Source organism: Pipistrellus hanaki, assembly GCF_964339955.1.
Source record: "Pipistrellus hanaki genome assembly, chromosome: X".
In the NCBI taxonomy this organism is placed as follows: Eukaryota; Metazoa; Chordata; class Mammalia; order Chiroptera; family Vespertilionidae; genus Pipistrellus; species Pipistrellus hanaki.
Window position 1 is genome coordinate 21,340,152 of NC_140524.1, and position 24,734 is coordinate 21,364,885.

General features: G+C 41.3%; 1 protein-coding gene and 2 pseudogenes across 3 annotated transcripts in view; 2 read left to right on the forward strand and 1 right to left on the reverse strand.

Moving 5' to 3' along the window:
• The window catches only part of LOC311615044 (general transcription factor II-I repeat domain-containing protein 2A-like), a 147,940-nt gene that overhangs the window by 69,644 nt on the left and 53,562 nt on the right, over positions 1-24,734 (forward strand). The gene's annotated exons all lie outside the window — the stretch shown is intronic.
• On the forward strand, positions 14,068-15,625 carry LOC311615596 (D-3-phosphoglycerate dehydrogenase-like; annotated as a pseudogene). Its single transcript has one exon. The product of its transcript is annotated as a D-3-phosphoglycerate dehydrogenase-like (transcript).
• Positions 21,879-23,251, reverse strand: LOC311615080 (protein tyrosine phosphatase type IVA 1-like; annotated as a pseudogene). Its single transcript has one exon. The product of its transcript is annotated as a protein tyrosine phosphatase type IVA 1-like (transcript).

The window sequence follows — 24,734 nt, forward strand, 5'->3', positions numbered from 1 at the left end:
TTAATTGAAAAATTCCAGACATAAAAAATTCAAAAGTTTTCTATTTCATACCATTCTGAGTATCATGATGAAATCTTGGGTTGCCCTACTCTTTCCAGCTTGGGATGTGAGTCGTCCCTTTTTCAAGTGTATCCATGCTGTATAGCAGGGGTCTTCAAACTACGGCCCGCGGGCCACATGTGGCCTGCAGAGGAGTCTGATCCGGCCCGCCAGGTTTTTTGGGCAGTGAGCGCAGCCGAGGTGTTACAGTAGGAATTAGTAGTTCATATAGTCCGGCCCTCCAGCTCTCTGAGGGACTGTGATCTGGCCCCCACTTTAAAAAGTTTGAGGACCCCTGCTGTATAGGATCCCCACCCTTTAGCCATTTGGTAACTAACTCAGCATTAGATCAACTGTTGCAGTATCTCAGTGCTTGTGTTCATGTACCCTTTGTTTTACTTGATAATGACACCAAATTACAAAAGTAGTGATGCTGGCAACTTGGATATGCCAAAGAGAAGCCTTAAAGTGCTTAAATTGAAAAGGTAAAAATTCTTGACTTAACAATGGGGGGGGGGAATCATGTGCTAAGGTTGCTATGATCTATAGCAGTGTTTTTCAACCTTTTTTGGCAAAGGCACACTTGTTTCATGAAAAAAATCACGAGGCACACCATTAGAAAATGTTAAAAAATTTAACTCTGTGCCTATATTGACTATATATAAAGTAATTCTCTTGAATAGGAATCAAATAAACACAAAGAAAGTATTTTATAATTACTTTATTATGAAATATTAAGTAAACAAAATAGTGAAAAATTATAAAATTCTTGTTTTGTCTGCACCTACGGCACACCAGGCAACATCTCGCGGCACACTAGTGTGCCGCGGAACAGCGGTTGAAAAACGCTTACTATAGTAAGAATGGATCTTCTAACCATGAGATTGTGAAGAAGGAAAAAGAAATCTGTGCTAATTGTGCTGTACTACCTCGGAGTGCAAACATTATGGCCAGTGTAGATAATAAGGGTTTAGTTAAGATGGAAAAGCAAAACATTAGTCATTTAGTAACCATCTCAGTTGTCAGACTGACTATCGCAGTATCACAGTGCTTGTATTCGAAGTAACTCTATAGTAGCCTAACACTGCATCAAAACACCTACATTATTCACCTCATATCATTTCATCACATAGGCATTTATCATCTCACATCATCATGAGAAGAAAAAGGATAAATACAATACAATAAGATATTTTGTGAGAGAGACAACACTCACATAACTTTTATTAAGTATAATGTGAAAATTATTCTATTTTATTAGTTAATATTATTAATATTTTCTGTGCCTAAATTATAAATTAAACTTTATCATAGGCATGAATATACAGGGAAACAGAGTACATATAGGGTTCAGTATTATACACGGTTTACACATCTGTAAGAGTTCTAAAAGAAAAAATAGGGTAGAGGACTATCAGCCACAGAGCACATACCTCCCTTTGGCTCAAAAAAGGAGAGGAAGTAAAACAATTATGTTCCATTTCAGATATACTGTGTCAACAAAAAATGCTTTAAAAAATTATTATGGGAGAAACCAAGATGGAGGCATAGGTAAACACCTAAACGACTGCCTCGCACAATAATTTCAAAACTACAACTAAAAGACAAAATGTCTATCACCCAGAACCACAAGAAAGCTGGCTGAGTGGAAGTTCTACAACTAGAAGGAAAGAGAAAAGAGCATTGAGACGTGCACAAGTGCTGAAAAGCTGAGGTATGGAGGCGCACAAATTGGGCTGGCAGTTGGCAACTGGGTGCATTGCTTTTTTTCCACCCAAAGGGAGACAAACTCCCAATTACTCTGAACTCAAGTTTATGGGGAAATGCTGGGGACCCAAACTCCTATGGGAAGAAGTTGGACTGTCTGCCATCAGGTTGAAAAGTGAGGGTGACTTTCAGAAATCATTGTTTACTGTGCTGGGGCGCGGGACCCGGGGACTTGGAAGCACAGAGGTGCAGAGATGGCTGACTGGCAGCCATTGCTGTTTCCCACACTCTAGCCTAGTGACTCCCTGAGACCTCACCCCATACAATCTACAAACCCGCCCAAGCTCCACACAGCAGCTTTTGCATATAAATGGCTTGCCCTATCGCCGCTTAACCAAACAAACTGCAGTTCTGCTCAGACAGCTCAAAAACCTCTAAACCCCAGCAAAGAGGAAAAAGCGATAGTTCTTGCTGTAGCTCCTGCTGGGTGGCCTCAAACAGTAGCTGACCTGCACCCGTTTGGAGATCCAGAAGTTAGGGTATCTAGTAGTCAGTGTGAGATGACACCAGATTTCAACTACTCACATCCATAAAGGACACATTCAAGAGGCAGACTCTGAGCACCAAAGCCCCACTGAAACAAGCCCTGCCCCATAAGCATGTCTCCAGCACAGCAGTTCTTCCATTTTAGACACAGTGGGTCCTCACAGCCAATTGACCTGGAGGTCAATTCCTCCCAGAGATACCAACAACAGTCAAGACTTAACTACAACAAGAATGTACACACAGTCCACAAAGGGGTGCACCAAGAGTGTCCACCTCAGGTAACTGGGAGGCAGACCCATTGGACCATGTAGGACATCTAGCACACAAAGCCACCCTACCAACTCAGGAAAGCAGCAAAAATGCAGAAACAAAGAAACAGATCACAAACAAAATAAATGGAGGAAAAGAAATGACTGGATATAGAGTTCAAAACCATGGTTATAAGGTTTTTCAAGAATTTCCTTGAAAAGGCCAATAAATTTAGCGAGACCCTCGAGGATATGAAAAAGGACCAACTAGAAATTAAACATACACTGACTGAAATTAAAAAATATATTATACAGAGACCCAACAGGACACTACAGGAATGCAATAATCAAGTCAAAGATTTGAAATACAAAGATACAAAAAACACTCAACCAGGAAAGAAAAAAAGAGAGAAGAATCCAAAAATTTGAAGATAGTGTAAGAAGCCTCTCTGACAACTTCAAGCATACCAACATCAGAAATATGGGGGGTGCCAGAAAAAGAGAGAGAGAAAGATACTGAAAACTTATTTGAAGAAATAATGACAGAAACTTCCCCTACCTGGTGAAAGAAATAGACTTACAAGTCTATTTATAACTTGTGAAAATTATTCACAATGTGCTAATGTATTTCAGCAATTAATAACTAGATGTGCACAGAACCCCAAACAAAAGGAATCCAAAGAGGACCACACCAAGACAAATCATAATTAATATGGCAAAAGCAAAAGACAAAGAGAGAATATTAAAAGCAGCAAGATAAAAACAGTTAGTTACCTACAAGGGAGCACCCATACGATTGTCAGCTGATTTCTCAACAGAAACTATGCAGGCCAGACAGGAATGGCAAAAAATATCCAAAGTGATGAATAGCAAGAGCATACAACCAAGATGAGTCTACCCAGAAAATTTATCATTCAGAATTAAAGGTCAGATAAAGAGCTTCACAGATAAGAAAAAGCTAAAGGAGTTCATCACCATCAAACCAGTATTATATGAAATGCTGAAAGGTATTCTTTATGAAGAGGAAGAAGAAGAAAAAAGTAAAGATAAAAATTATGAACAACAAATACATATCTATCAACAAGTGAATCTAAAAATCAAGTGAATTAAAAGTCGGATGAACATTTGCCCTAACCGGTTTCGCTCAGTGAATAGAGCGTTGGCCTGTGGACTGAGGGGTCCCAGGTTGATTCCGGTCAAAGGCATGTACCCAGTGGGGGGGGGGGGGCGTGAAGGAGGCAGCTAGTTGATGTTTCGCTCTCCTTGATGTTTCTAACTCTCTCTCCCTCTCCCGTCCTCTCTGTAAAAAAATCAATAAAATATATTTTTTTTCTTTTTTTTTTCCGGATCAACAGAATAAACTGGTGAATATAATAGACTCAGGGGCATAGAAAGGGAGTGTACTTAAAATTCTCAGGGGAATGGGGTGTGGAGGGTTCAGGAAGAGACTGGACAAAAATCGTACACCTATGGATGAAGACAGTTGGGGGGAGGTAAGGGCAAAGGGTGAGATGGGGGAACCAGATGGAGGGGAGCTATGGGGGAAAGGGAGAAACAAATGTAATAATCTGAACAATAAATATGTATTAAAAATAAAAATAAAATAAAATAAAAAAATTTTGTTTATTTTTTTAGCCTTACCCAAAGATATGTTTATTCTGAGATGAGAGAGAGAGAGAGAGAGAGAGAGAGAGAGAGAGAGAGAGAGAGAGAGAGAAATAAAGAGAGAAAAGGGAGAGAGAAACTTTGATTGGCTGTTTCTTGCAAATGTACCAACAGGGGATCAAAACCACAAACTAAGTATGTGCCCTGACTGGGAATCGAACCCACAACCTTTTGGTGTACACTGTACAGGATGATGCTCCAACCAACCAAGCCACGCAGCCAGGGTGAGAAAAATGCTTTAAAAAATAACTCAGTGCCAGTTAAGGCTGTAGGGAAACTGAGACACTCTGCTGATGGAAAAAAGCATAGAGTCATAAAAATATTCATGCTTTTTGACCTTGTTATTCCATTTTATAGAGCATCTGAAAAAAAATAATCAAAAACAAGGGAAAAAACAATTTCAATAGTGAAGAAACAGTTAAGCAAAGTCATCTACTCAATGGATTAAGCAGCCTTAAAAATAATGAATATAAAGAATATGTAACAACATGGAAATATACTTAATATATTAATCAAGTGTCTCCCTACAATCACAATATTCAATATTAAATATTTAATATGAATATTCAGTATTCACATCTGTGAAGTCCTATACTTCTGCTGTGATGCCATAGATGAATTCAAGTACCAATAAGGCAATGTGGTGACCATAAGAAAGAGCTTTGGATGAATGCATAATTATTCTAAATAAATATGAAACTCTTCAGCATTTTTTACATGAATAAATATTACTAATTTAAAAAATAATTCTCAAATATTTTCTACAGCAAGGAAGAGTAATCAAACATTAATAACTGTTAATCAGCAATTAATAACTAGATGGGTACACCTATATTCTGAATACTAATTATTTAATTAAGCATGTCTTCCTCAAAAATGAAACAACATGAAAATAGGCAATAAACCTTGCTTCCTGCTGTGAACTTCAAAATATAATGATGAAATGTTAAAGAGTCTGTAAGCAGACAGGGCTTCTTAAAGAACAGTTCTAGATAACATGTCAAAAACACTATGCTAGGTTCTGGTTTTACCATATTTTTCCTGATATGACAATAACCAGAATTTACTTTGGATGTTTTTCATACCCACAATTTAATTATAAAATAGATATAAAACCATTATATGATAATGGTATTTCCTCTTTCATACTCTATGTAATTTAAGAAGAACCACATGCTTAGCCCGATGAAAGATACAAAATAGACATAAGACATAATTGCCGGGACCGGTTTGGCTCAGCGGTAGAGCGTCGGCCTGTGGACTGAAAGGTCCCGGGTTCGATTCCGGTCAAGGGCATGTACCTTGGTTGCGGGCACATCCCCAGTGGGGGGTGTGCAAGAGGCAGCTGGTCGGTGTTTCTCTCTCATTGACGTTTCTAACTCTCTGTCCCTCTCAATTCCTCTCTGTGTAAAATCAATAAAATATTTTTTTAAAAAAAGACACAATTTTTGTTCTCAAGGAGATCTTAATCTAGTTAGGGAGACATGCTCAGAAATTCGGGAAAAGACACACCTGGACTTAGTGAGTAAATTCTTTTTTTTTTTTTTTTCAGATTCCTCTTATCCTTTTATTATTATTTTTTCCTCATTTTTTATTAAGGTATTATATGTGTACATATCTTACCAATTCCCACCCCACCCCCACTCCCATACATGCCCTCCCTCCCCAGAGTTTTTTGTCCATTGGTTATGCTTATATGCATGCATACAAATCCTTCGGTTGATCTCTTATCTCTCCCATATCTCCCTACACTCCCCGCTGTAATTTGACAGTCTGTTTCTTTTACTGTCTCTGTATCTATCCTTTTGTTCATCAGTTTATGTTTCTTATTATCCATAAATGAGTGAAATCATGTGGTGTTTTTCTTTCATTGACTGGCTTATTTCACTCAGCATAATGTTCTCCTGAGTGAATTCTGCTTTGAAAGGCTTAGAAAATATGTTGAGCAGGCAGAAGAGGAGCCCAAACACAAACGTAAGTTTACACCTTGATAGAGAAGGAAGTATGGTACTATTGAAGTTTTTCTTATAAGGAGAATGATATTATCATATTAGTTCCCTATTTAAACACCTCAACTTCCCATTACTCATACAAAATCTAAATTCTTTAATATAGTTTATAAAGAACCTTGTAAGATCTGACCATTCCTTACCTCTATTACCACCTTGTTCCACCCTCCTTCTCTTGCCAGCCTAGACTTCTGTGTTCTTTGAAGATGCCAAACTCTTTCCCACTTCAGGACTTTTGAACATGTCATCCCATCTGCTTGGAACACTTGACCATTCACCTCTTCTTCAAAATCATTTCTTTCACAAAGTTTATCAAACCCTTAATTTTTCTTTGTCTCCTTTCCATTAGAATATAAAGTCCACAAAAACAGTGTTCCCAGAACCTAGCATAGTCACTGGTATGTGTTGACATTTTTAAATTAATCTTGGACTTATTTGCACTATTATAATAGGAAAATAATGAAAAAAGTTCACCTGGCAGCAGATAGTGTATATAGTGAGTTAGAAAAGAAGAGACAAGGTTCTGGAAAATTGAATATGAGATAGTTGGAGCAATCATGAACAATGGAATAAAGGCCTGGACTGAGAATTGAAAGACAGAAGTAAACAAAAATAAAAAGCTTCTGAAAAAGAATAAATAGGAAAGTTGGGATCAATTAGCTATAAAGCATGAAAGGGCTATGTTAAGAATTCCTTCGAAATAAGCCAAGGAGATCAGAGATTAGAGATGATGGTCAAACAGAGGAAAAAAAATAATATGAGTCAGTTTTGGGTAAAGGAAGTGCTAAAAATAACTTTTTAAAATTTTATACTATGTGGCAGTGGAAAAAAGAAGGAACTCTTACCATTTGTAACAGCATGGATGGGCCTGGAAAGTATTATGCTAAATGAAATAAGCTAGTCAGAAAAAGATAAGTATCACTTGATCTCACTCATATGTGGAATCTAATGAACAAAATAAAATGGTAAACTAAATAGATTCATAGACATGGATCCATGGAACAGACGGACAAATTTCAGAGAAAGGTGGGGGTGGTGGGGAGTGGGGATGAGAAATTAACCAGGGAACATATGTGCATATATTCATAGCACATAGACATAAACAGTAGTGTGGTGAAGGCCTGGGAGGTACGGGTGCAGGGTGGAGGGTGTCATGGGGGGGAAAACAAAGAGGACATCTGTAATACTTACAACAATAAAGATAAATTACAATTGATTGTTCAATGGGACATGCAGACAATACTGAGGTAAAGAAACCAGACACAAAAGAAGCCAGACATAAAATTCTTTATTATTTTATTTACATACAATTCAAAAACATCAAAAGAATCTATGCTGTCAAGAGTCAGGATAGTGGTTGCTTTTGGGGAAGGTGAGTTTAAAGAGGCCCAACATTGGCTTCTGGGGTGTTTGTGCTGCTTATTGATATGGGTACCAGTGTTTACTTTGTGATAACGCATTGAGCTATACACTTATGATGTGTGTACTTTTCTGTATTCATAGTTAAATAAAAAATACTTTTAAAAGAAAAATGAGGAAACTGGTTTAACTAGAATAGTGACACTCTCAGGCCTTCCGTTTTTTGTATACATATTGATTGATTTCAGAGAGGGAGAGAGAGATAGAAACATCAATGATGAGAGAGAATCATTGATTGACTGCTTCCTGCATGCCCCACCCTAGGGAATTAAGCCTGCAACCCAGGCATCTTCCCTGACCAGGAATTGAACTGTGACCTTCCAGTTCATAGGTCAATGCTCAACCACTGAGCCATGCTGATCAGGCAGGCCTATCCGTTTTAAATAGAATTTATGGAGTCTAGGAGATGAGAGGAGGACTGCATGGCCTTCTCGGTACTCAGGAATTGAGACTAGCAGCACACATGTACTATTATATCAAAAAAGAGTCACCACCAAGATGCACAGTTCTCAGATAATGTTTACATTTGTCTTCAGGCTTTGATTTATAGCAAGCTTCCATTGTTATTTTTTACGTATTTCTTGAACCTTAGAATTAAAATCATAGAAAAATACCTAAAATTTTCCAAACTGACCTATATCAATGATATGATTTGAGGTAAAACTAGAACTTAAAAGTGAGGCAGGTTTGGCTCAGTGGCTAGAGCATTGGCTTACAGACTGAATGGTTCTGGGTTCGATCCCAGTTAAGGGTACATGCTCAGGTTGCTGGCTCAATCCCTTGTAGTGGTATGCAGGAGTCAGCCAATCAATGATTCTCTCTCATCATTGATGTTTCTAGCTCTCTCTGCTTCTCCTTTCCTCTCTGAAATCAATAAAAAATATTTTTTAAGTGAGGCAGGTAGAGATGGAATGCTTCATTTGTGTTGCAAAGGGCTTAAAACTTTCCAACTTCATTATTTCTCCAACTGGATCGTTTTATAACCTAATTCATTTTTTTCACCTGCTTCAAGCATTAATCTAAAAGTTTCCATCACAGCTGAACCCAAATAACAAATCCAAAAGAATAATCCTTAGAAGTACACATCTTGTTCCTCACATATAATTGATTGTATGACCACACATTTACTTTATCTAATTTTACTAATTTGAAGTCATTCAAGTCAGTTAATTTTTATGCTTGGAGGCTATTCAAAAGTTATTACACAGAACCCTTTCTGTACCTTGGAACACATCACTATTGTTTTAAAACATTCACAAAGCTAAGTACATAAGGTCCCTTCACCAGTTCCCCAGGCTTTCTAATCTTTTACCCCAAAAGCATAAAAATGAACACGATGACTTTGTTCCCTATTCCTTCAATTAATTGTTAATTGATGCTTATTAAATTATGGCTGTCTTGAAGTCTCTTTAGGGAATTTAAAATACACAAAGTAATTCTGTGGTTACCTGTAAAAATGATTAAAATCAAAACTATGATTACCATGTACCCAAAGTACAAAATGATGCTTGTAATGTTTGTGATTTAAAGTTTAGTAAAGAAGTAATAAATGAATACATAAAAAGATAAACAGATCTAAAACCACTAGTGAAAAGAGGCTCTCTACCACCAATAATAATCCTGCAGAAAAAGTGAAAAAAAACACAACTTTTCAGATGAAATTCTGACTTCAAGTTGGTTGCAAATTATGGTTATAACAATATAAAGTTGGGTTTGTAAGCTTACAGATTAAAAGAAATAAAGGCGGAAGTTTTATACAAAATTTAATATATGTACTTTCTGTCTAATCTATGTTCCACTTGAAGTGCCCTAAAAATTAAAAACTCTTTTTTTTTCCTATGGAGATCAGGTGTACCCTTGAGGACTATACTTATAATGTGTGCATCCTCTCCATCCTGATGTTACTTTAACCCTGGAGGCTTCCAGGTATGTTTTAATATACTAGCCAGAATTGTGCTGGGCCTGAATTGATACCTTGGGCCACATAATGAAGGTGAGTATATAAATTTAAGATAAAATGAAGGCCATCACAAAAAGACAATAAAGGTCACTACATAATAATACTAAATGAATCAATCCAAAAAAAAAAAAGATATAACCCTGGCAAATATATATGCACCCAATATAGGAGCACATAAATATGTAAAAATAACTTCTGGAAGAATTTAAGGGAGATATCGACAGCAATGCAGTCATAGTAGGGGACTTTAACACCTCAATGACTTTACTGGGTAGATCTTCCAAACAAACAAAAAAAATATATTAACAAGGAAACCATGACTCTGAATGACAAACTGGATCAGATGGATTTTAATTGGCATTTATAGAACATTTCACCACAAAGCTGCAGAATATGCATTCATCTCAACTGCACATGGGTCATTCTCAAAGACAGAGTGTGTATGGAGTATCTAGATTACAACTCCTCAGATCCATAAGGGACACACTCAGTGGAGAGACTCAGTGAGCACCAAAGCCCCACTGAAGCAAGTCTTGCCTCATAAGGGTGTCTCTAGCACAGAAGTTCTCCCATCAAAGACACAGCTGATACTCACAGCCCATTGGCCTGGAGGTCAATTCCTCCCAGTGATACCAACAATCAAGACTTAATTTCAACAAGTCTGTGCACACAGCCCACAAAGGGGTGCATCAAGTGTGTCCACCTCAGGTAACTGGGGAGGCTGAGCCACTGGGCCCTATAAGACACCTAGCACACAAAGCCACTTTACCAACACAAGGAAGCATTCAAAATGTAGAGACAAAGAAACAGATCACAAATGAAAGAAATGGAGGATATGAAGTTCAAAACCGCAGTTATAAGGTTTTTCAAGAATTTTCTAGAAAATGCCAATAAATTTGATGAGACCCTTAAGGATATGAAAAAGAACCAACTAGAAATTAAGTATACACTGACTGAAATAAAAAATAATATAAAGAGATCCAACAACAGACTAGAGCAGGGGTCCTCAAACTTTTTAAAGTGGGGGCCAGATCACGGTCCCTCAGAGAGCTGGAGGGCCGGACTATATGAACTACTAATTCCTACTGTAACACCTCGGCTGCGCTCACTGCCCAAAAAACCTGGCGGGCCGGATCAGACTCCTCTGCGGGCCGCATGTGGCCCGCGGGCCATAGTTTGAAGACCCCTGGACTAGAGGATCGCAAGAATCAAGTCAAAAATTTGAAATACAAAGAAGCAAAAAACACTCAACTAGGAAAACAAAAAGAAAAAAGAATCCAAAAATATAAAGATAATGTAAGGAGCCTCTGGGACAACTTCAAGCACATCAGCATCAGAATTATGGGGGGTGCCAGAAGAAGAGAGAGAGCAAGATATTGAAAACCGATTAGAAGAAATAATGACTGAAAACTTCCCCATCTGGTGAATGAAATAGAGTTACAAGTACAGGAAGCACACAGAACCCAAAATAAAAAGAATCTAAAGAGGACCACACCAAGACACATCATAATTAAAATGCCAAGAGCAAAAGACAAAGATAGAATATTAAAAACAGCAAGAGAAAAACAGTTAATTACCTACAAGGAAGTACCCATACGACTATCAGCTGATTTTTCAACAGAAATTATACAGGCCAGATGGGAGTGGCAAGAAATATTCAAAGTGATGAATAGCAAAAACCTACAACCAAGATTACTCTACCCAGCAAAGCTATCATTCAGAATTGAAGGTCAGATAAAGAGCTTCACAAATAAGAAAAAGCTAAAGGAGTTCATCACTGCCAAACCAGTATTATATGAAATGCTGAAAGGTATTCTTTAAGAAGAGGAAGAACCGCTTGATCGATGTGGTGACATCGAGCTCTCCCGGGCCGGGCCTAAGTCGCGCCAGATGAGGGACGGACATTCCTTGGCGAATGGGGCCACTCTTCTTGCTCTGCCCGCGGGCCCCTCGCCTCTTACCCTCCTGACCGATGGCGGTGTGTGGAAGGGGGAGGGGTGCGAAACCTGGCCTGACCTCAGTGGTGTTCATGCCCCATTGGTCTTTGTGACGCAGTGGACACTATCTGTGCTGGCCTTCCTGGCTGCGTCTCACGGGCCGCCCCTCCCTGCGGCGGGGAGTGGGGCGTCCCGCCGTCGCGCCGCACGTGCCTTTGCCGTTGGGCATGCATGCGCTCTATCGCCTTGGCCCTCGGTTGGTGCCCTTGGAGCCTTCCAGGATGTCCTTCAGGTGCCTGAGGCCGAGCAGGTGGTGTCGTTTCCCATTCCCCAAGAGTCCCCCAATGGGCCACTGCTGTCTGTGGTGCCGTGGAAAAGGGCGCCAGAGGGGGTAGTCTTGACCTGGACAAGGTAAGGCACGCCCAATTTATTTTTTATTTTTTATTTTTTTTAAATAATAAAAAAAAAGAAGAGGAAGAAGAAAAAGAGAAAAAGTTAAAGATAAAAATTTTGAATAACAAATACATATCTATCAACAGTGAATCTAAAAATCAAGTGAATTAAAAATCTGATGAACAGAATAAACTGGTGAACATAATAGAATCAGGGACATAGAAAGGGAGTGGACTAACTATCCCTGGGGGTAAAGAGGTGTGGGGGTGCAGGAAGAGACTGGACAAAAATTGTACACCTATGGATGAGGACAGTGTGGGGGGTGGGATGGGAACCAGGTGGAGGGGAGCTATGGGGGGGAGGGGGGGAAAGAGGAACAACTATAATAATCTGAACAATAAAGATTTATTTTTTTTAAAGAAATAAATCAAAAACTTCCTGGAAACACATGAAAATGAACACACAACAACCCAAAATCTCTGGGGCACTGCAAAAGCAATCCTGAGAGGTAAGTTCATAACACTACAGGCCTACCTCAAAAAATAAAAAAATAATAATAATAAACTATTTAACCCTATCACTTAAAAAATTAGAAAGAGAAAAAACAAGAAAAGCCCAGAGTAAGTAGAAGGAAGGAAATAATAAAGATTACAGCAAAAATAAATTATCTAGAGACTAAAAAATATACAAAATATTAGTGATACGAAGTTCTGGTTCTTTGAAAAGATAAACAAGATTAATGGACCTTTAGCTGACTAAATTAAATCAGAAATAAAAGTGTTAAGGTAACAACTGACACCACAAAATAAAAAGGATTATGAGAAAATACCATAAGCAACTATATGCCAACAAGCTGGACAACATGTTTGAAATGTACAAATTTCTAGAAAAATACAACCTTCCAAAACTGAATCAGGAAGAATCAGAAAACCTGAATAGGCCAATGACCACTGATGAAACAGAAGCAGTAATCAAAAAATTCCCAGCAGCTCAGCCTGTAGTAGCTCAGCAGTTGAGCATCGACCCAGGAACCAAGAGGTCACTCATTCAATTCCCCGTCAGGGCATATGCCTGGGTTGTAGGCTCAATCCCCAGTAGGGGGGTGGGCAGGAGGCAGTCAATCAATGCTTCTCTCTCATCATTGATGTTTCTATCTCTCTCTTCCTCTCCCTTCCTCTCTGAAATCAATAAAAATATATATTTTTTAAAAACTTCCAGCAAACAAAAGCCCTGGTCTAGACTGCTTCACAGAGGAGTTTTACCAAATATTCAAAGAACTAATACCTATTCTCAAACTATTCCAAAAAATCCAAGAGGAAGGAGCACATCCAACCTCTTTTGATGAAGCCAGAATTACCCTAATCTCAAAACCAGATAAAGACACTACAAAGAGAATTATAGGCCAATATCCTTGATGAACACAGATGCTAAAATCTTCAACAAAATAGCAAATCAGATCAAGCAATATATTAAAAAGATCATACATCATTATCAAGTGGGATTTATTCCAGGGATGCAAGACTGCTACAATATTCACAAATCAATAAATATGATACATCACATGAAAAAATTGAAAGAAAAAAATCACATGATCATATCAAGACAAAGAAAAAGCATTTGACAAAATTCAACAACCATCTCTATAATAAACAGCCAGGGTGTAACACCATTAAGACCGAAGCTTGACCATAACAGAAGTCAATGCTGGGTTGCCCTTTCGCTCCTGGTGGGGTGCCCCAGCACTAACTGCTGAGGAGGCTGTGAACCAGGGCCAGAGAGAGGCCTAAAGAGAGAAGCAGGGACTGATCCGTTGCCTCTGTGGAAGCTTTTGACCAGCACTTGCCGCTCCCCTACTCAACCAGTCTGGCCAGAAGCCTTGACTCCATTTCTCTCCAGGACTCCACCTGGGCTGCTGATCAGCCCCTCCTTTCTGATCAGGCTCCATTAATAGGCCCAGAGATGCTGACTAGCATAGAAACTGACCAATCAGAACCAAATCTGGGTGAAGTGTGAGGAGCCAATGGCTGTTTAGGAAGTGGAGCTTTTGATGCTGACTGGCATAGAAACTGACCAATCAGAACCAAATCTGGGGGCTTGGGGAGTTTCTGTCCAGGGAGAGCATTGATCCTGCAGCCACTCCAGAAATGGCCTTTGCAAATCTACACAAAGTGCTCATCAGTGACAGCCTGAACCCTTGTTGCTGGAAGATCATGCAAGATGGAGGTCCGCAGGTGGTGGAAAAGCAGAACCTGATAGCTGAGCTGCAGGACTGAAAAGGCCTTATCCTCTGCTCAGCCACCAAGGTGACCACAGAGGTCATCAATACAACAAAGAAGCTGCAGGTGGTGGGCAGGGCCAGCACCAGCATGGACAATGTGGATCTGGAGGCTGCCATGAGGAAGAGCATCCTACTCATGAATACTCCCAATGGAAATAGGCTTAGTGCTGTGGAGCTCACCTGTGGGATGATCTTGTGTCTGGCCAGGCAAATTCCCTAGGCGACAGCTTTGATGAAGGATGGCAAATGGAACCGAAAGAAGTTCATGGGAACCGAGTTAAGTGGAAAGACCCTGAAAATTCTTGGCCTGAGGAGGATTGGGAGAGAGGTGGCTGTCCAGATGCAGTCCTTCAGGATGAAGACTGTAGGGTACGACCCCTTCATCTCACCAGAGGTCTTGGCCTCCTTCAGCATTCAGCAGCTGCCCCTGGAGGATATTGGGCCCCTTTGTGACTTTATCACTGTGCACACCCCTCTACAGTCCTCCACAACAGACCTGCTAAATGACAGCACCTTCGCCCTGTGCAAGAAGGGCATGCACTGGTGAACTGCGCCCATCCACAGAGGGATCATGGACGAGGGCACCTTGCTCCGGGCCCTGCAGTCAGGGCAGTGCGTGTGTGCAGCGCTGGATGTGTTCACAGAGGAGCCACCTCAGGGCCGTGCCTTGGTGGACCATGAGAACATAATTAGCTGTCTCCACCTGGGCACCAGCACAAGGAGTCCCAGAGCCACTGTGGGGAGGACATCTCTGTCCAGTTCATGGACATGGTGAAGGAGAGAGACCTCATGGAGGTCATGAATGCCCAGGCCCTTACCAGCTCCTTCTCTCTGCACATCAAACCTTGGATCGGTCTGGCAGAAGCTCTGGGGACTCTGATGTTAACCTGGAAGGGTCCCCAAAGGGACCATCCAGGTGGTATTGCAGGGCTTATCCCTGAAGAATGCCGGGAACTTCCTGAACCCTGTGGTCATTGTCGGATGTGAACCTGGTGAACGTCAAGCTGCTGGTGAAAGAGGCTGGCCTCTATGTAATCACCTCCCATAACCCCACTGTGCCAGGAGAGCAAGGATGTGGGGAAGACCTCATGAGCGTGTCCCTGGCAGGTTCTCCCTACCGGGCTGTGGGCTTTGTCCAGGGCACAACACCTGTACTGCAAGCACTCAACAGAGCTGCCTTTAGACCAGAAATGCCTCTCCACAGGGATCTGCCCCTGCTCCTGTTCCTGGCTCAGCCCTCTAACCCTGCCATGCTGCCTACCACGATTGGGCTCCTGGAAGAGGCAGGCATGCAGCTGCTTTCCTACCAGACCTTGGTGTTGTCCAATGGGGAGATCTGGCACGTCATGGGCATCTCCTCCCTGCTGCCCAGCTTGGACACCTGGAAGCATCATGTGACTGAGGCCTTTCAGTTTCATTTCTGACCTTGGGGCTCACCATGACTGGCCTTGGGGCCTTTGTGATCAACATTGAAAGGTCACATTCCCGAGCCTGACATCACTTATGTGGTCTGACTCCTGTAATAACCACTTAATAAACAGCCCACCCTACCCCACCCCCAGAAAAAGAACCAAACCTGGGTCAACTGTGAGGAGCTAATGGCTGCCTAGAAGGCAGAGCTTTTGACACTGATTGGCTTAGAAACCAACCAATCAGAACAAAATTGGCTGGCAGAGGAGGGCAGTTGGAGGCGAGATCAAGCCAGTAGGGGAGGGCAGTTGGGGACAAGATCAGGCAGGCAGAGGCTGTTGGGGGCAAGATCAGGCCAGCAGGAGAGAGCAGTTGGAGGCAACCAGGCTGGCAGGGGAGGCAGTTGGGGGCTTGTGGGTGTAGCGGAGTGGTGGTTAATTTGCATATTACTCTTTTATTAGATAGGATATATAAGAAACTCATACAACTTAACAAAAGGAAGACAACCCAATTTAAAATGGTCAAAGGACCTAAACAGATACTTCTTCAAAGTGGACATACAGATGGCCAAGAGACATATAAAGAAATACTCAAAGTCACTGATCACCAGAGAGATGAAAATTAAAACAACAATGAAATATCACTTTACACCTGTCAGAATGGCTACCATCAACAAATCAACAAATGACAAGTGCTGGTGAGGATGTGGAGAAAAGGGAACCCTAGCACACTATTGGTGGGAACATATACTGATGTGACCATTATGGAAAACAGCATGGCATTTCCTCAAAAAAATAAATATGCAACTGCCATTTGACCCCATGGTCCTGTTTCTAGGACTGCATCCTAAGAAACCTGAAACACCAATCAGAAAGAATGTATGCACCCCTATGTTCATAGCAGCACAATTTACAATAGCTAAGATCTGGAAACAGCCCAAATGCCCATCAGTAGATGAGTGGACAAAAAAGCTGTGATACATTTACACCATGAAATACTATGCAGCAGTAAAAAAGAAGGCTTTCTTACTCTTTGAGACAGCATGGAGGGACCTGGAGAGTATTATTTTAAGCCAAATAAGCCAGTCAGAGAAAGACAAGTATCACATGATCTCACTCATATGTGCATTCTAGTGAACAAAATAAACTGATGAACAAAATAGATCCAGACACATAGAAGTAGAGGAGAGGGCGGGATTGGTGGGAAGAGATCAACCAAAGAACTTGTATGTACGTATGTATAACCAATGGACATGGACAATAGGATGGTGGAGCTTGGGGGAAGGCATGGGTAGAAGGGGTCAAGGGGGGGTGTGTGGAAAGGGATCATATGTAATACTTTTCAACAATAAAGATTTTTTTAACAATAAAGATTTTTTAAAAGGAAACGTAAGATAGGCATTTTATGCAATTTGTTTTAACCAGCTAAATTCAGGAACCATGGAGGCATGACTGAGGATAATATGCAGGTTAGTCTCAGCCTGCCCCATGGGCTCCTGTGAATAATAGTTTTACAATAAAGGTACTGTGGTAAAGGGCCAAGGGAATAGATTGTGCAAAAAAAGAATTAACGCCAAAACTGGTTTGGCTCAGTGGATAGAGTGTTGGTCTGCAGACTGAAAGGTCCCAGGTTTGATTCCAGTCAAGGGCATGTACCTTGGTTGTGGGCACATCCCCAGTGGGGGGTATGCAGGAGGCAGCTGATCGGTGACTCTTTCTCGTCAATGTTTCTAGCTCTCTATCCCTCTCCCTTCCTCTCAGTAAAACATTAATAAATTATATTTTTTTAAAGAATTAACACAGCAAGTCTGAAGTGCAATTTTTAGAAAGGCCTGTTTGAAAAGTAGATCTTTGGCTTACCTGTGGGAATTTGAAATTTAATCATCCCTTGACTAATAACACTGGTTTGCTATACCTAGACTGTACAAAGAATGTGATTTATGGTGAACACTTGCTTTCCTTTTGAGAGTCTAGAATTTTATAGTTGCTAGGCAGAGTGTGCCTATGTAACCAACCTCCTTTAAAAACTGTGGATGCTGAGTCTCTTATGGGTTTCCCTAGGCAGAAACATAGCACATATATTAATATATTTTTTACTGCTAAAGAAAGGAGCATACTTGGTGTGTCCCCTCATAGGAGAGAAAAAGCATTAGAAGACTGAACATGGATTTCTTCAGAATCCACCTGTGTCTTTTTCCCTTGCTGATCCTATTGTGTATCCTTTTGCTGTAATAAAAGTTTTAATTGCATCTATATGTTTTGTTTTGTTTTGTTTTGTTTTTTGGTTTTTGTTTTTGTTTGTTTGTTTGTTTTTACAGAGAGGAAGGAAGAGGGATAGAGAACAAGAAACTTCGATGAGAGAGAAACATTGAACAGCTGCCTCCTGCATATCCCCTATTGGGGATGTGCCCACAACCAATGTATAATACATGCCCTTGACCGAAATCGAACCTGGGACCTTTCAGTCCGCAGACCGACGCTCTACCGCTGAGCCAAACCGGCTTCGGCTAATTGCATCTATATATTGAGGCCCATGAGTCCCTCTAGTGAATCATCAAACATAAGGGAATGATTTTCTCCCAAAACATTTTCTAATAAATAAAAATATATGCATTACATACCTATTATTGTATGTCTCATTAAAGATAGTTGCAAATTTTCTCTTAGAAAATTTACCATAGAATTAATGAAAAGTCAGGTATAATTCTATATAATAAAAGCCTAATATGCTGTGTCAGACTGTTTGTTCAACCATTCAACCAGTCGCTATGACTTGCACTGACCACCAGGGGGAAGACACTCCAACTGGTATGTTAGCTTGCTGCTGGGGTCAAGCAGATTGGGACTGGGTAAGATGGGCCAGACATGCCCTGGAGCACACCTTTGGTCCCTCCCCAGCTGGCCAACCTCCCACAGTCCCTCCCTGGCCTGGCCCCAATTGTGCACCAGAGGGGTCCCTCAGCCTGGCCTGTGCCCTCTCGCAATCTGATATCCCTCAAGGGATGTTGAAGAGCCTGTTTTCGCCTTATCCCCAAAGGCCAGGCCAAGGGACCCCACCAGTGCACAAATCCATGCACTGGGCCTCTAGTTATACATAATTAAATTTTTTTAACTTTATACTTACAGCTCAAAAAGAAAATGCTCTAAGATAGGGGTGTCGAACTCAATCAGAGAAGGGGCCAAAATCTAAAATCCAGCCTAAATCGCGGGCCAAATCGTTTACTGAACAGTCATAAACTGACAATGTCATAAACTGACAGCGGAGTGCAGTGATGACAGCGCGGTGCGGGCCACATTGCAAGGCCTGGCGGGCTGGATTTGGCCCGCGGGCCTTGTGTTTGACACATGTGCTCTAAGACATCATGTATATAACTAGAGGCCCAGTGCATGAATTCATGCACAAGTAGGGTCCCTCTGGGTGGCCTGTGGGGATCTAGCCCCATTTCACACCCCCAGGCTTGCAGCCCCAGCTCAGGGCCCCAGTCTCTCACTCCCACAGCCCCATCTGGCACCCCACTGTAGCCTGGCCACACCCCCTCACCTGCTCCACGATCCTGCCTACCGGGCGATCAGTAAGGGCCAGGCCCCCTTCCCAGCTCCCTCAGCACCTGGGAGCCAGGCAGTGGCTCCACTGCCAACCACCACCACTGGTCGCCATCTATGGGGCCATGGTCCCACTCTTGTCAGGGCCCATCGAGGCTGGCAGTGCCTCCACTGCTGCTTACTGCCAGTGCCACATCGCCAATGTCCGCCATGTTCTATGCCACCCCCTGGTAGTCAGAACACATCTTAGTGAGCAGTCAAACTCTTGCTCAAGCTCTGATTTGCAGCTTCCATGGCAGCTGTTGATCAGCCATTGCCTCTCTCTTTCTCTCCAGGATTTTCCAGCAGCCACTTCTCTGTTTCTCTCTAGGTCTCTGAGGGGGCTGCTGATCAGCCCTGCCTCTCTGATCAGGCCCAGAGATAGACCTGGAGATGCTGACCGGCATAGAAACTGACCAATCAGAACCAAATCTGGGTCAACTGTGAGGAGTAAATGGCTGCCTAAGAAGTGGAGCTTTTCACACTGACTGGCATAAAAACCGACCAATCAGAACCAAATCTGGGTGAACTGTGAGGACCCAATGGCTGCCTAAGAGGCAGAGCTTTGATACTGACTGGCATAGAAACTGACCAATCAGATCCAAATTGGCCAGCAGGGAAGGGCAGTTTGGGGCAAGATCAGGCTAGCAGGGGAGGGCAATTAGGGGTAATCAGGAAGGCAGAGGTAGTTGAAGATGAGATCAGGCTGGCAGGGAAGGGAATTTGGGGGTGAAATCAGGCTGGCAGGGGAGGGCAGTTAGGGGCAATCAGGCAGGCAGGCAGAGGCAGTAGGGGTGATCAGGCAGACAGGCAGGTGAGTGGTTAGGAGCCAGCGGTCCCAGATTGCAAGAGAGATGTCCAATTGGAGAGGGTGCAGGCTGGACTGAGGGGAACCTCTCCCCCTCTGTGCATGAATTTTGTGCACAGGGCCACTAGTATCTCTATAATTTTCTTGATACACATATTAAAACATGCTTTCTCTTAATTAACGGAAGGTTGTAAATGCCAAAAATACCTGTAGCTATGTTATACAACAGAAAACCAGAGACTCAAATGCCACTTTGCTTTTAAACATCTATTGACAGACAGCTCCCCCCAAACAAGTCTTTATAGCACAGCATGCATAATTCTATGAAATATACTTTTTTAAAAATCTATGTGTGTAGCCCTAGCTGGTTAGGTTCAGTGGGTAGATCATCCTCCTGCAGACTGAAGGGTCCCAGGTTTGATTCCAGTCAAGGGCACATGCCCAGGTTGTGGGCTCGATCCCCAGCAGGGAGTGTGCAGGAGCAGACAATCAATGATTTTCTCTGATCATTGATGTTTCTTTTTCTCTGTCTTCCTCTCCCTTCCTCTCTGAAATCAATATATATATTTTAAAATATATGTGTGGATTACATTTAAGTCCAACTTTGAAGGAATTAAGTAATTTATTTTTTTATTATAGAGCATAGCTGACTAAATTGGGATGCACAATATATATTTTTATAGCCTTCTGAAGATAAGAAGAAACTTATGAGGCAATCAATACCACATTTTAAAATCTCATCTTAAATACATGCCTGGATGTGAGGATGAAGGATTGGATTTGAGGAGAATCATTTCTATATATAATAAATATATATGAACTTCACACAACAACCACACTGTTTCTCATTTAAACAAAAATTAACTGTCTAATGAATCTTTAATTTTCATTTCAAAATTACTTTTCCACAAAAATCTGGAAAATATGGTTACTATCAATATAACCTATATTGCAGTATGTTAAATATTTAATTGCTGACAAGGAAGAGATTTTGCTACTTATCTTTCAAATACACAGATACCCCATTTCCAAAAATCCCTCAATAGTAATAACACCCCACATGGCAGCTCCTAAAACCAAAATATAGTCAAAAATCAGTGGCTCAGAGCAACTGAAATAGTTGTCCCAAAACTCAGGCACTCAATTTGTTGAACTTTAATCAGAGAGCACTGATTCTTACTTTACATGCTTTCTAACTATCTTGGTTACTGAAATTCTTAAACCACAACAAATAAATAAATAAATAAATAAATAAATAAATAAATAAATAAATAAGAAAGCTATAAAAAGCTGACACACAAAACTAACAGTTGACAAAAAGAAAGACAGAAAAGCATTACTTACAGCTTAATAAAGATGAAGACACAAAGTCAGTGATCTTCAAATGATTTTTAACACAGGAAATTTAACTGAAATCTACCATGGAATGCCAGTATGGAAAACAGGTACAAATCAGTGTTGCCCTTTTGCATCTTTAGTTACCTCCCTCCAAGGGATACCCTCACCCCTACCCCTGCAAAGGCTCAGACAAGTACACTTTGAGACCAACTTTACTAACTCACCTAGAAAGACTTTTTTTTATGATAAATGCATCTCATTTATTTAGATGTTTAAGCTCTCACACTAAATTTTTACAAGTTGGTGAACACTGACAAATTATTTCTCCCACAGAACTATAACCACACATTCCCAAACAGTATAAATATATGGTTGAACTAACATCAATACACGTCACCATTTTATCAATTACATAATAAAACAAATTATCAAGTATCCAAATATTAAGTTATACAGCTCAAAAGGCATATAAAATATTAGATGTCTGCTCAATTCATTAGCAGAAACCCACTTTTTTTATGATTAAGAATCGCTTCAGCTACAACAAAGCATGTCTACCTTTAAAAAAATATTTACCAAAGAGCATATTCTACATGTTCCACACAAGACAAAGGCAACATCTTACTAAAAATACTTAATAGCTCCCTCTCATTCTTTCCTCAGGCCCTCCCTATAAGTTGCACGTTAAGTGCAAACATTAAAATTAACTGTAAGGCTTTCTGTCTGGAGACATTAAAGACACGTGCTTCTATACAATGTAGATTTTCAAAATGGAGGCTTTCCATAACAGCACAAAATGAGACTTATAGAAAGACATTAAATAATAACCAAGACTTTGTATAAAAATCAAAAAGTTGAGCAAACCTGATGTATACTTGTATGAATGTGGGAGATGTAAACATAAAGTGAGCAGACAAACAATCACATATAGGCCCTACTTTCTATGTTTGAAATTACTGAAGGGATAAACCACATAAGGTCCAGAGTGTTCCTAGTTCCTGGGATTTTAGTTCTGTATGAAACTAAAATATACAAGTATTGTGCTGGGTATTTTGGTACCTAATCTTTCTAAATCTTTTATATATCATTAAAATTCTGACATGGGAATAGATTTAAAGACATAACTCAATACTGCATGATTTCAGGAAAAGTAAATTGGTACAAATGATAAGCAGATTTTAAATGCTGAACAGTAAGAATCTTGCCAAGTGTCAAAATAGGTTGATCATAACCTAAACATAGAGGTTGCAATTCTATCAAGCTTGTGGCTAGATAAAACTGCTTTTCAACCCTCTTTTGGAAGCTTCATTAGACTTGTTCACCAAGCCAATGTGTTGGCTAATATATATGACAAATTAGGTCCTATCTCAAGTTCCACTTTCAAGGCAATGGCATCAGGCACCCGTTTTATTGAATGCAACAGTTGTTTCTATGACCAGTTGACTCTTTGAAGCGCAGCCGCATTTTAGGACGATACTTCTCCAGATACAGAAGCTGCTTGCTGTTAAAAGCTCCACGCCACTTTTGTCTTATCAACTGTACTGCATCTTCATATTTCATTCCACCTTCGATTAATGCTAGGGCAACAAGCACTGGAGCTCTTCCAAGGCCTGCAGCACAATGTACAGCAATACAACAACCAGGTTCTTCACAAAACTTTATTTTTACAAGATTTAACCAATCATCAACAATCTGGTTCAATTGACCATCATCGAAAGGCCAATCAAGAACTTGGATGCCTTCTTTCTCCACAAGAGTAGTGTCATAAGTTGTTTCACATACTCTTACTATTGTGGTAACACCATACTTCTTAAGTTCCTCTATGAATTTATTTAAGGTCACATTGGTTGGATTGTGTGTAATAAGAAATCTCATGTTCTTGTATGTGACTTCCACAGGAGCTGGCGGTTCATTCGAGCTATGATAATTTACTTAAAAAACACTCAATAGGGTTATGAAAGAATTTAAAAATCGAATACAGAAACGATGCAAAGAAACTGAGTCTACTTCAATATACTCCACTTGAAATTCTCAGTGCTTTGAGTGACCTTGGGAGTAATGGGAAATGAAATGAACCTCCTAACAAGAGGCAGCAACTCTTCAATCCAGTAATACTGAGGCAATAGAAAGGAAGTGCACTGAGGTTTACCCCATCCAGGTCAGAACTTGTAAAATGCTCTGCAGTTTTCAGTTCAACACTTCTGTGTCCAGGTTAACCACTCATGTGGGGGCTTCTTAGTGGAGCAGTAATGAATTTCTACAGTTCACTTTTCTGCATAGAGGTTGTGCTGTGCCTGGCAATAATCTCCACTGCCCTTCAGTAACTCCATAAATGTGTGACCAAGAACACCACAGAACTGAGGAATATGTTTACTCATTGAAGATTGTGGCCTAATCGTACAGTCGGTCCCGAGGCAGCAGTGACCCAGACATCGGTGGTGGAGATGGCGGCAGGGCAGGGGGTGGCAGTGCAGGCAGCGGCAGGACGGCGGTGGCAGTGCGGACAGCAGCGGGGGCACCATGCTACCATGCAGGGAACCACTCCGGTAGAGCGCGCAGCCAAGCCAGTCTACAGTGCACGGGGCCAATACATGAGCCAAGGCCACCTAGAAAGACTTTTAAAAAGGTAATCGTATCTAATAAAAGAGAAACATGCAAATTGACCATACCTCTGTTACATCCACAAGCCACGCCCACCAGCCAATCAGGGGTGAGTATGCAAATTAACCAATCAAATATAGCAGTGGCCACAGAGCTGAAGCAAGCAGGAGGCTTGGGTTGCTCTCTGAGATGGAGGAAGCCAAGCTTCCTGCCTGCCCTGGCCTGCCCTAGCCTCTCTTCAAGGCTACAAAATTTAAATTATAGAAGATAAATACATCCTAGATACCAGGGCCTCTGCTTGGGTTTCTGGGGGGGCGTGGCCAGCCTGCAAACCACCACAGGCTCCTCGCCCAGGCCACCCATGACTCAAGAGAACCTCCACCATGATCTGGGACACCCTTCATGGCAAACCAGCTGGCCCACACCCATGCACCAGGCCTCTATCCTATCTAATAAAAGAGTAATATGCAAATTGACCGTCACTCCAACACACAAGATGGCTTCCCCCATGTGGTCAAAGACGGCTGCCCTCATGTGGACACAAGATGGCCACCAAAAGATGGCCTGCAAGGGAGGGCAGTTGTGGGCGATCAGGCCAGCAGGGGAGGACAGTTAGGGTTGACCAGGCCAGCAGAGGAGGGAAGTTGGGGGTGACCAGGCCTGCAGGTAAGGGCAGTTGTGGGGGACCCAGACCTGTAGGGGAGAGCAGTTTGGGGGGACCAAGCCTGAAGAAGAGAGCAGTTTCAGGGGACCAGGTCTACAGAGGAGGGCAGTTAGGGGCAATCACGCTGGTAG